A 13083-nucleotide genomic window follows, 5' to 3' on the forward strand; every position below is an offset into this window, starting at 1 on the left:
TGTCTCACCTCCCTGTATTAGTGTAACGCTAGTCCAAGGGGCCAGTGAGGCTATTCAACGTTGAAGGTCTGGGTCCTAGTGGTAGGAGGAGGGACTACAGGCGGACCCGTGGATTCATGACCGGGAAACCCCGTGCAGCTGGGCTTTAACATTGAGCGCTCGGTTGCATACGTCACTCCGGACCTCAAAGTTGAGGTCCGGAGGAGGGACTTCCGGCAGTCTTCCGGGTGCTTCAAAACGCCACTGAGCAACTTCCACTGACATGAATAGCGGAGGGGGCGGAGCTTCGCGCCAGATCAGTCTCTATCCTTTTATATACTCTATGCGCTAGTCACCTGTGTTCTGTTTGCCTGTTAGCCATTCCTAGTGTTGATTGTCAGTTGTGTTCACCTGTGTCCTGTTTTCCCTGCCTTTATATACTCCCCAAGTCTTTCTGTTCCTTTGTCAGATTGTTATTGTAGTCAGCAGCAGTGTTCTGTATGTTCCTGAGTTTTGGTATTAAACTGGTTGCATTTGAGCTCCTCTGTCTCGACTTGTCTGTCTGCGTTTGGGTCCTAACTCTCCTGCCTCGCACTGTGACAAGATCAACAGCAAATAACAACACAAGCACATGATAGCGTCGGGCATCAGACATGCCCCTTTTAAGTGGCAAAACATCAGCATGGAGAATTTGGAGTTTGGAGGCGCTGCGTACCAGAGTAGTCTCGCGTAGCCAGACAACTATTCCACAATCTCCGAATGCTATAGAGTCTGGAACTATAGCCCCCATGAGCTGAGTAAGGAAGCTGTCATTTCCGTTTACGAAAATTTACATTTTATTTTTGTATTTTCTTTTCTGCTAAGCAACAAGCTATATAGGTTATGCTTAGATGATGTCTATTTATATTAGAATATATTTGCGCGACTGTAAAGACGAAACGGAAGTGGGGAGGAGGCTCCGCTTCCGCTTTATATTTTACTCATGAGAGCCAAGGGGCCAGTGAGGCTATTCAACGTTGAAGCTCTGGGTCCTAGTGGTAGGAGGAGGGACTACAGGCGGACCCGTGGATTCATGACCGGGAAACCCCGTGCAGCTGGGCTTTAACGTTGAGCGCTCGGTTGCCCTACGTCACTCAGGACCTCAAAGTTGAGGTCCGGGGAGGGACTTCCGGCAGTCTTCCGGGTGCTTCAAAATGCCACTGAGCAACTTCCACTGACATGAATAGCTGGGGGGGCGGAGCTTCGCGCCAGTTCAGTCTCTATTATATATATACTCTATGATGAGAGCTCTTCCATTGCTCCAGAGTCCAGACAGTATGATGGAAGCATTTGGAAATTGCGGAGGCAACAGTCTGTTAACGCGAGACTAGTACCAGAGCCATTGGCCTTATGCAGACCGCGGCCATCTTGCCAGCAAGGTGCTAACTAGGTGCAACTTCCCATTGACAGTCCATACATCCAAACAGAAACGTCCTATCTAATTGTATTAAACAACGTTAAACTCACTAAAATTGCAGCTGTACGAAAAGCTTGAATTATCCTATTTCTATCTGCAAAGTGTTATGAGCTACTTCCTCAAGAAATTCCTTGCAGGTGATTTTTTGAGTGGTGCAACCACTCAGGAACAGCTTTGTCCCTATGTCCCTAACCTATGTGACTATGTCCCAACCTTAGTGACTATGTGACTATATCCTAACCTATGTGACTATGTGACTATGTCCTAACCTATGTGACTATGTGACTATGTCCCAACCTTAGTGACTATGTGACTATGTCCTAACCTATGTGACTATGTGACTATGTCCCAACCTTAGTGACTATGTGACTATGTCCTAACCTATGTGACTATGTGACTATGTCCTAACCTATGTGACTATGTCCTAACCTATGTGACTATGTCCTAACCTATGTCCGACTCCTAACCTATGTGACTATGTCCTAACCTATGTGACTATGTCCTAACCTATGTGACTATGTCCTAACCTATGTGACTATGTCCTAACCTATGTGACTATGTCCCGATGTTTAGAGTACCAATAGGGGGTGCTGTTGTTACCAATAGGGGGTGCTGTTGTACCACTCGCTTCAGACTGGTCTGATTTTTGTGTTGGAGTTTGGAAGCATAGACATATAAAGGTAGACTCCCCTTTCGGCTCTGGAGCGTATGCATAGAGTAATAAAAGGATAGAGACCGAACCGGAGCGACAGCCCCGCCCCCCCCTGCTATTCATTACGATGGAAGTTGCTCAGTGGCATTTTGAAGCACCCGGAAGAACAGTCTACATCCGCATTTGGACACCAACAGTTGGTGTCCAAATGCGGAAGTGCAACCGAGCGCTCAATGTTAAACCCGAGCTGCACTGGGTTTCCTCAGGCAAAATGCAGGGGTCCGCCTGCATTCTCACCTCTGACCAGTAGGGCCGAGTGCTTCAACGCTAGAGAGCCTCCCTGTATGTGCTCAAGGGAGGGCAAAAAGTTCCTGAGATTCCTTGCGAAGCACCACGGAAGCATGAGTGAGTGTGATTTTTTTAATATCTATGTTTGGAAGCGCTCGTTGAATATCACTCAACGGACCATGTGTACCACCTGTTTTGAATTGGCACATAATGCAGGACGCAGCAGGAGGTATAGCTTTACTGATAACGGAGCAAAATCACAGAAAATATCCAGTCTAATGATATGGATATAATATTGATACTAGGGAGGTCCCAACCACGTTTTGTTTGGTCCCACGATTTCAATCATTTGAAAATGACGTGATCGGCCCCGGTTTTGGATCACGTGATCTGATCGGGACAACCCAATGTATGAAGGGTGTTAGGACCAATAAAATCTGTTGAAACTGATTTTCCTTGGCAGGATTAATGAGGCATACAAAAATGCAGACAATATAATTTCTTCTCATTCTTTCTTTTTTCTTTTTAATTTACACTAACTTTATAGCAACAGCAGGGAATAATGAAAACAGAAGAGAGCTGTAGTTGGTTGATGAACGTGAGGATTAACAACTGCACTGCATGGTGTGAATGATGAAATGTGAAAATAATGTCACAACCTGAATCATATGCAGTGCAGTCAAGATTAAAACCATGAACATATGAATTACAGATACAATAAGGCTCCAACATGCACTAGTTCCTACTGAACATACATTTATGTATGAACTCTGATCCACCACGTGTTATATTCTGCCCGCCGGTAAACTCCAAGAGATGAAGATATTAATAGTTGCCAACAGAGATGCATTGTTCCACAGTCAAAAAGGGAACTTTATCAGCTAAACTCGAATTTCAATCCACAATCCTGTTTGACTTGAATTGTGCAAATGATGCAGCTGCTGACAGTACCACTACCATCTCCCGACAACCACAAGGGAACCACATTATGATCCAGAGATGGAGGGAAGTAAACCCACAGGGTGTGCTGCTGCAGAGGACCCATCTCCTGTAGATAGGCTACAGTAGGAGGTGTCATATGCCATGATGGATTATTACAGGGAGCAACAGTACATTCTAGTGGCCAATAAGAGAGTCACATGGAATATTTGAGAAGCATAAATAAACGTGCCTTCATGGTCTACTGTGGCCCCTTTCCCTGCCTGTATGCAATGTGTAAAGGATGATCAAATATAAATATATGTGCAGCAAGAGAACTTAAGCCTTATGCCACATGCATGCACGCACACACGGTTGCAGGGCACACGATATCTTACTCTCATTCACTCACTCACACGCGCACGCACGCACGCACGCACGCACGCACGCACGCACGCACGCACGCACGCACGCACGCAGGCACGCACGCACGCGCACACACACACACACACACACACACACACACACACACACACACACACACACACACAACACAATAGGTCTACAACCAACTATGTCTGGAAGCTTTTGCAGGGTAGGCCTATGGTTTGGCGGGGACAGATATATATTTATAGCTGTGTCCATCCATGTAGAAAAAACAATCTCAAACTCTCAGCCAGAAGCGTGCACGGCACACACACACACATGCGCGCACGCACAAACGCACAGTCGCACGCACGCACGCACACAGTCTCACACAGTCTCACACAGTCTCACACACACACACACACACACACACACACACACACACACACACACACACACACACACACACACACACACACACACACACACACACACACACTCTGTACTTCACTGCACACATACAGGCAAACACTCACATTCGTGCACACAGCCCCTCATAATATGATACTATCCCATACCATGCACCTGTGCGCACACACTCACATTCAATTACATATATTCAGACTCACTCATGCAGCATACACACATGAATACACACCTGCATACAGGTATTTTAGTTTGGGTTGCGCGTGTGCGTGTGTGTGTGTGTGTGTGTGTGTGTGTGTGTGTGTGTGTGTGTGTGTGTGTGTGTGTGTGTGTGTGTGTGTGTGTGTGCGTGCGTGCGTGCGTGCGTGTGCGTGTGCGTATGTGTTTGAGCATGAAAGATCAGTCTTACAAGCAAGAGCCATAAATAAAACATGGGAGCAGTGGAAATAGTCAATTGTGTGTGTGTGTGTGTGTGTGTGTGTGCGTGCGTGCGTGCGTGCGTGCGTGCGTGCGTGCGTGCGTGCGTGCGTGCGTGCGTGCGTGCGTGCGTGCGCGCGTGGGTGTGTGTGCATGCTCACTCATGCTTATGCACAGTTGAGCAGGCCTCGGATGTCACTCTGCTGCCAGCTAACCTGTCATTGAAAACGTCCTTATTCTTTGAAGGCCTGTCATTTTGAATGCATCAGAGAAGGGAAGCCTGTCCATACATCTCCTCCACCTCCTGTCATGCATGGAGGGGAAGATGGAGTTCATATTAACACTCCAACTGACCCAAAAAAAAGGAATCCCCATCAATTTCCTGTGGATGTGGGTCCTCATATATGCTCTAGTTTTTAGTTGGTTTGGCAGGGCCAAACATTGACTCAGAGGTTGGTGGTGAAATCCCCGGCACTGACAGGAGGGTTCCATCTGTGGTCCATGGTTAAACTGATAACCAGAGGGTGACTGGTACTGTGTCCACAGCGCTCACCATCTCTGCTACAGACAGTGCCTGTGAGCAAGGCATTGAACCACAGACAGGCTCTGCATTGTGGAGGACATATGCTCTCTCTGACCTCTTCAATGCAGCGACGGCTCCAGAAAATTGTGACTGGGGGGACTGGCTGACTATTCAGAGTGGGAGCTAATGAAGTTTGGTTTACATTGAAGTCAATCAATTGGGCTTGTGGGGAGGGGGGGGGGCTTGTAGAGGGGTCTAAAGTCCCCCCCACTAGCCGTCCCCTGAAGCCATCCCTGCTTCAATGTAATAATAGGTGTTAGGGAACGGGATGCACACGCAGATTAGACACACCAACGGACCGACATGTGGAAACAACGGTCGGACATGCGGTCGGACATGCGGTCGGACATGCGCTGCTCCCGTGCTTGCGGTTAGGTTTTTGGTTTAAGGACTTCAGTGTTTTGTACCATACTATTGTATGTATAAGTACAGAACAAAGAATGTTTGCTTTTGCCATCTTTGTTGAAGAAGAGTCTGGGCAATTAAGGTTTAGTCTTACTAGAAACACTAAAAGTGTCTCAATCCTATATTTAGATTTAGTGTATTTGTTTGTTTTTCAGGAACATATTGAAAAAAAATGCCTTTTGACATTTTGTTATCCTTAATTTAAAAATAATTTTCACGTGCATGTGTGTGTTTTTTTGTTTTGTTGTTTTTGTTAATAATTGTCATATTCTATGCCAAGAAACAATGTGTTATTTTTAAGCATGAGGAGTCATTGCAGAGACTTCAGACAGACTGTGTGTGGTGTGAACTGAACTGTTATGATAGATTGAAGAGCATCTGGAAAAGAGTCAGATGTGACATGTTGTTTGTTACTAATGCCACACTGCTCACTCCTTTCCATAATAAATAAATACCCTTTCTTCACAGCGTGTGACAGCTGGAGATGAGTGCTCAGTTGAGTGGAAGAAAATAAATCAAACCACTTGCATCTTTTTGTGACGATTTCTCTAATTCTTGTCTGGTATGTTCAGAGGGGTGGAGAGAAAGAGAGGATGTGTGTGTGTGTGTGTGTGTGTGTGTGTGTGTGTGTGTGTGTGTGTGTGTGTGCGTGCATGCGAGTGTGTGTGTGTGCATGTGTGTGTGTGTATGTGTGTGCGTGTGTGTCTACTCTGTGCGTGCGTGGATGCGAGTGTGTTTGTGTGTGTGTGTGTGTGTGTGTGTGTGTGTGTGTGTGTACATGTGTGTGCGTATGGACCAGCTGCACAGCAAATCTGTTTATTCTGCACAATTTGGCGTCAAACACAACAGACTGCTGAGTGCCTTCTACTGCTGTGGTGCCCCATTAAAATGAAATTTATTGCTGCCTTAAGAGCAAGCACGAATTACACATTTTCCCCCTATCTATCCACTCACTAGTGTCTCCTCCCTCTATCTCATTTGCTATTTTTCTCAACTGTGGTGATGGTGGTCGCAATGTTATTTTGTATTTATTTTTTAATTTATTTTGGTGGCCTGTCAGACAAGACATGGGAATGGCTCATTAAAGGCCCAAATGGGCAGGCAGAGAACGCCGGCAAGCCCGCCTACCCCATCAGGCAGTCACCGGAGAAAATGCTGCTCAAATGTCTAATTGAAAGGCGTCTGCCATCCACACTCCAGTCCGGTGCAAGTTGCCATCATGCTATCATTCAGATTTAGTGTATGAGGTGGAAAACTGGATATACACCACAGAGACCCTAAATAGCTTTTTGGTGAAACGTAGTAGCTACTATGCATGTATTCAGTACCAATTCTACTGGGGATATTTGAGTGTGATGATCAGGACAGACAATGGATATGGCACTTTCCAGAACACACCCTCCTTATTCCAGCATTGTAAAGTTACATTTAAGTTTAGGGCACAGCATTGCTACACATAATGTCCTCTATTTGACAAATGTTTGCTCATCAGCTTCCACTTACAACACCTTGGAGCTCACACTGGAAAGAGAGCATGCATTCAGGCAGACCTGCAACTGGCTTCATAACTCTCTTCAGCCAATGATAAATTCATATTTAATGGCGATGGCTATTGCCTGGGAGGGAGGGGCATTCTTTCATTATTGCCTCTTTCCCCTGCTGCTTGGCCGAGATAATTGATTTCTCTGTGGTAACAAGGTATCGACCATGCACAGGAGCCGACGAAGACGGGGATTCAATTCAAAGGAGGGGTGGAGAGGTAGTGGGAGAGAAAGTGAGGGAAGGAGGGATGGAGAGGGAGAACAAAAAGAAAGAGGGACTTAGAGGCTAAATTGCCATATCATTATTTGCAAGTGACTGTAGGTGGGTGTATAGAGTGCAGATGCCTGCCCCATGGGTTCATGGGTTTGGCTTTATGCCGATTTCTTTTTTATACTGCTAAACAATAACATTGAAATGGAGCATATTTCAGCAGTTTAATCCCTAATGTCACAGGTTTAAGACACCTCTTGGAAAGGATATTGATCTGACGAACTGTCACATAATTCAACAGTCTCATAAGGCAACAGTGTCAAAACCTTGGAATACCAATGGACCCTTTTTTACAGAGCATAGTATGGTAAAGACAGCTGCAGCTGTAATTATGTTTGGCTAAGCCAAGGAGCAAACACTGACAATAGTCAATACTACTGTAAATGTTTGCGAACTGGTACATATACATCAAATGTAAGTAGCCATTAATAATGTTATAAGATGCAGCTGCATTTACCCTTATGATACGTCTGTGAAAAGGGTCAATTGTCATACTGTAGCTGTAGCATATCTTCCTAATATAAATGCACCGCGTCTGTGTACGACTGTACGTGTGAACGTACGTCTGTAATCCACGTAACTCAAGAACCGTTCACCCCACCGACTTCAAATTTGACACACACGTTTCACACCACCATAGGGAGTGCAGTGCCCGGCCTTGAGTCGGTGGGATACAGCGTTGTCCAGAACCAGCACAAAAGCCTCTGCCCGGGCTCTGGACAGGGCCGAAATTAGCCAATTGATCACACCTGATCACTGCTAGAGATCTCCATATATGGAGCTGGCCTGTTCTGACATCACAATGGTGTTCTGACATCTGCATATAGACTACATATTTGGGCATGCCTGACAAAGAGCTCCATATATGGGGATAAAAGGGACACAGACAAAATAACTGGGTGGGGCATGCATTGCCAACTTGCATCGTTCTAAGTAGGCCAGTGCCCAACGGGCACCACTAGTCTATCTATATCTATAAATGCACCAAGTCTCTACGTACGTGTGTACGTACGTCTGTAATCCACATAACTCGAGAACCGTTCGCCACACCGACTTCAAATTCGACACACACGTTCTACACCACCACAGAAAGTGCAGTGCCTGGTGTCGAGTCTGTCGGATAGCCGGTTGTCCAGAACCAGCACAAAAGCCTCTGCCCAAGCTCTGGACCTGATCACCCCTATATCTCCATATATGGAGATGGCCTGTGCTGACATCACAATTATGTTCTGACATCTGCATTGACTCCATATTTGGGCATGCCTGACAAATAACTCCATATATGGGCATAGAGGGACACAGACATAATAACTCGGTGGGGCATCCATTTCCAACTTGCATCGTTCCAATGGGCACCGCTCTAGTGGACCTGTGTTGCACCATAAAGCACCTACTCCCTACTCTCTTCACTCTCCTGTATACACAGAACTCTTAGGGTTAACATGACAGAAATTTACAAATGCACTGATTGATATACAATATCTGTATTGATTAAATAGGTTTAATTGGCTAGTGTTGGAGTCAGGTATTGACTTGAGCTGCTGACATTATCGAACACAAACTAAAGAAAAAAATATTCCCGTCACCATTCAGTCACGTGACTACAGCTACAGTACCTATTGACTTAACATTAATCAATAAAGAGCAATAACTGCATGCATATTGTATTCAGCTTCCAGGGATGCTGATAACGGTTTGGTTTTGTCGTCGTTACCGCCTGCAGTTCACCATATAAAGGGAGGAATTAAATAGCGATGTTGTGTGTTTACGAGCTTACATTGTAATTTATTTAAGAGCTCTTAATTGGACTAGTTACTCATTTGGCCCTTGTAGTCCCACAGCTTGGCTGAGATCTATCAATGCACTCTGGGGCCTGGTGGAATACAGAGCTACACACAGCCAGCTGTTTGATGTCTGCAGCCGCTGACTGGATGCTACTCCACCATACAGTATAAATAAACACTAAATCCCCCAGTGAGAGGACAGATTTACACTCAGGAGACCTTATTTCAGGCTAATGAACTATTAATGTTGATTTGAAATTCAAACATTCTTTGAAGGGCCTTTTCTGAGCCATGCATGGTGTGCATCTTTGCGTGTGTGTGTGTGTGTGTGTGTGTGTGTGTGTGTGTGTGTGCGTGTGCATGTGTGCGCACGTGCGTGCGAGGCAAAGAATAATCTAATTTCGTAGAAGACTTCACTATACCATTCTCATTTCTCCTCCAACCAGCCAGGCTCACACCTCAAAGGGCCTTTTGTGTTGCTGAAGCACTGTGCTGAATGAAGCTGTATAAAATGTATGTCAATGAGTTCAGGTTGGCTTGGTTCTCTCTCCACAGCTACTGTTAATGGAATAACTGTAAGAAGTATAAATGATCCCTTCTTTAATTCATAATATCGGACCTCATCGCCTGCCCACTCAGCCAATAGATTATGGAGATAGCTGTAATGACTGTTGGAACAATGAGCCAAATTCCATTATCATTCAACTCCATGTCTGCCTGTCTATGGGATAACTAGTGCTAGTATGTTCTGATCCTTTCACTGAAGTATATCTTGCATAACAATGGGAAACATTTAATTTACATGAAGGAAAATGAAGATGAAGTATGTTAAACATTAGGTTACATGAATATAACAACTTACAGTACATGACACATTTGCACTTACTGTAATGGGGTAATAATGAAACTCTGAAAGTGTAAAAATGTACACACATTTTGCATTCCTGATTGGGACGACTTCTTGGCCTCTGGCTTGTATTTGTCTGTTTTTTTGAGTGGCGTGAGTGACGTGTAGTTGCACCACTCAGGTGTGATTTTTCTTCTTCTTCCACCAAAAATAGCAGTTTGGCTTAACCGTGCAGTCTGTTTTCGCAAACCTTGCCAATATGGTAGAGGGCTAATGGGCTATGCCAAACGGAAAGGACGCGAAGCCCACGACCATTGGCCCAAGGGGCGGCACTACAGCGATCAATTTAAAATGCAAACTTCGGTCCAGGCACCTTGGCTGGTAATCCAGCATGACAGTGTGTTGCGGGTTCGAGTCCCAATCCCGACGATTGTTGCTGTGTCTCTTCCCCCCATCTCTCTCCCTGTTTCCTGTCTACCTACTGTAAAATATATCAATAAAGGCATAAAATCCCCAAAAATATCTTTAAAAAAATGTATGCAAACTTTGAACAGGCATATCTCATGAACCGTTTGACCGCCAGCAATAAAACTTCAATACACGACGCATATGTATCCTCACGAGGAACAAATGTAACTCCAAGCAGAAATAACAGGGACTTTGAACAGGCATAACTCATGCCTCATCTGTCGGTCTGTATGTTTGGAGAACGAACAGCTGCAATACTGTTGGGTGACATAAAGTGGCACTGTTGAGCGGCAATCTCAAGTCCCAACACAACAAAATACAATAAATACAGACAAGAGAGAGTAGAGGACTGTAAACATTCGGTTTAAATAACGGTATTTTGTAGTTGACTGGCCATCTCTGGCAATACACAGGATGTAACACTGTCTGGTAGGCTATATTTTTTATTCAGAATGTTATCCTTGGTAAACTGCCCACGTAGAGCATAGCATCGGGTACCTAGACATACAAGCTCAGAGCTTGTAGATCTGCTACGTTTGCTACTTTTGTATGACAATGTAGTATGGAAAGGTAGGGCATTCATTTACCAATAAAAAGTTAAAATATGGAGTTTATGCTGGTGGTTTATGCTGGACAGCAACAATAGTTTTCCCTTTTTCTAAGCAACATGTAATCAGGTAAAGGGGGTACTTTGATCCAGAAATCAGGTTTGAGAACCACTTGCACCTTGCTCAAGGACACTTGCAGCCAGGAGGAGCCAGGCATATACAGCTCCATCTCAATTAATTAGAATATTGTGTAAAAGTCACTCACAGCAAGAAGGTCCTGGGTTCTATTCCCGCTGGGGACGCAGTGGGCGTGTTCCCTCCTCCGCGTCATCAGTGCCCATACCAGAGGCGGTTGGCGAAAGGGCCTTTCTGTGTGGAGTTTGCATGTTCTCCCTGTGTACCCTAGGGTAGGTACCCTCACAAAAACATGCAGTAATCCTGGTCTCTAAACTACCTCCCCCTGGCCGGCCAGCCAGTCATTGTGAATAAAGTGAAGTATTTAAAACCTTTTTTTGTTTTAATCTTGATGTATATGGCTTACAGCTCATGAAAATCTAAAAATCCTATCACCTGCCCACAGAGCCAAAACTACTAGTAATTGGTGTACCGACCATGGTATTACTGTGCTTAACTGACCAGCCAACTGACCTGACCTGAATCCCACAGAGAATCTAGGTTGTATTGTCAAGAGGAAGGTGTGAGACATGAGACTCAACAATACAAATTAATTTACGGCTGTTATTAAACAAACCTGGGCTTCCATAACACCTCAACAGTGCAACAGGCTGATCACCTCCATGCTACGCCCTGTTGATGAAATAATTTGTTCAAAAGTAGCCCAGACCATTTTTATTTTTTGTAATTATGTATGCATGTATTTTTGTGTATGTGTATATAGATATTTATTTATTTTGTTTTCCCGACTATCCTTGGGATTGTGGGTGGGGGGAAGGGTGGGATAGGGGATTGAGTTTTATTTTTATATTTTATATGTCTGCTTAATACTTGCCCCTGGGCTACTGTTACAAAAACCTGAATAAAAAGATTTTGAAAAGAAAAGAAAAGTAGCCCAGACCAAGTATTTACTGCATACATTAATATACTTTTCAGATGGTCGACATTTCTCGTTAAATATTCTAATTTGTTGATAAGATTTTTTTATTTTCATGAGCTGTACGCCATAATCATCAAGATTAAAACAAAAAGGTTTTAAATAATTCACTTTATGCACAATGAATTGAGAATATATGAAAGGTTCACTATTTGAATTATATTACGGAAGAAAATTAACTTTTACACAATATTCTAATTCATTGAGATGGAGCTGTATAGTGTTCAGTGCCTTGCTCAAGGACACTTGCAGCCAGGAGGAGGCAGGAATCTCAAACTGGTATAGTGTTCAGTGCCTTGCTCAAGGACACTTGCAGCCAGGGATCTCAAACTGGTGTTCAGTGCCTTGCTCAAAGACACTTGCAGCCCGGAGGAGCCAGGGATCTCAAACTGGGAACCTTTCCATTCCAAGACGTCCGCTTTTATTCCTGAGCTACCGACACCCTAGCCTCGGAAACCCAGACGTTTTTATTTCCAGGGAGAAAAAAAGTCTGGGTTTACACCTGACATGTTACATGTAGAGATGGGAGTACATTGACTGCTTGTATATGCTCTTGCCATGAGTTGTTTTATCTCTTGCTACACGTTGTCTCCGCTTTCGGTCTTCTTAATTTGATCCTAGCATTAGCCTTTCTGCTTTCGGTCTTCTTAATTTGTTCCTAGCATTAGCCTTTCTGCTTTCTGTCTTCTTAATTTGATCCTAGCATTAGCCTTTCTGAGTTGGGAACTTTAACTGCAACACTCAGGAGGTCAGGAGCTGTCCCAATGTAAATAGGAGAGATTAGCTTAAAATATTGTTTATGTAGTAATATTGTTTACAGGGGTCTTGTACACCTGCTTGGAATGGTGTTTAGTGGAGTTATGCTTTTGTATATTTTTGTTTCATAGAATTATCAGATAGCTGTCAGTCTTCCTGACTGTTGTGTTCTCCTACTCTTTTCCAATCTGAAGGAGTTGGTCCTTAATGATGATGGTTCCCCCGGAGATTTAGGAGGGATCCCCTGGCTCTCTTCTACAGTGTAGA

Source organism: Electrona antarctica (genome assembly GCF_951216825.1).
Source record: "Electrona antarctica genome assembly, chromosome: 9".
NCBI lineage: Eukaryota > Metazoa > Chordata > Actinopteri > Myctophiformes > Myctophidae > Electrona > Electrona antarctica.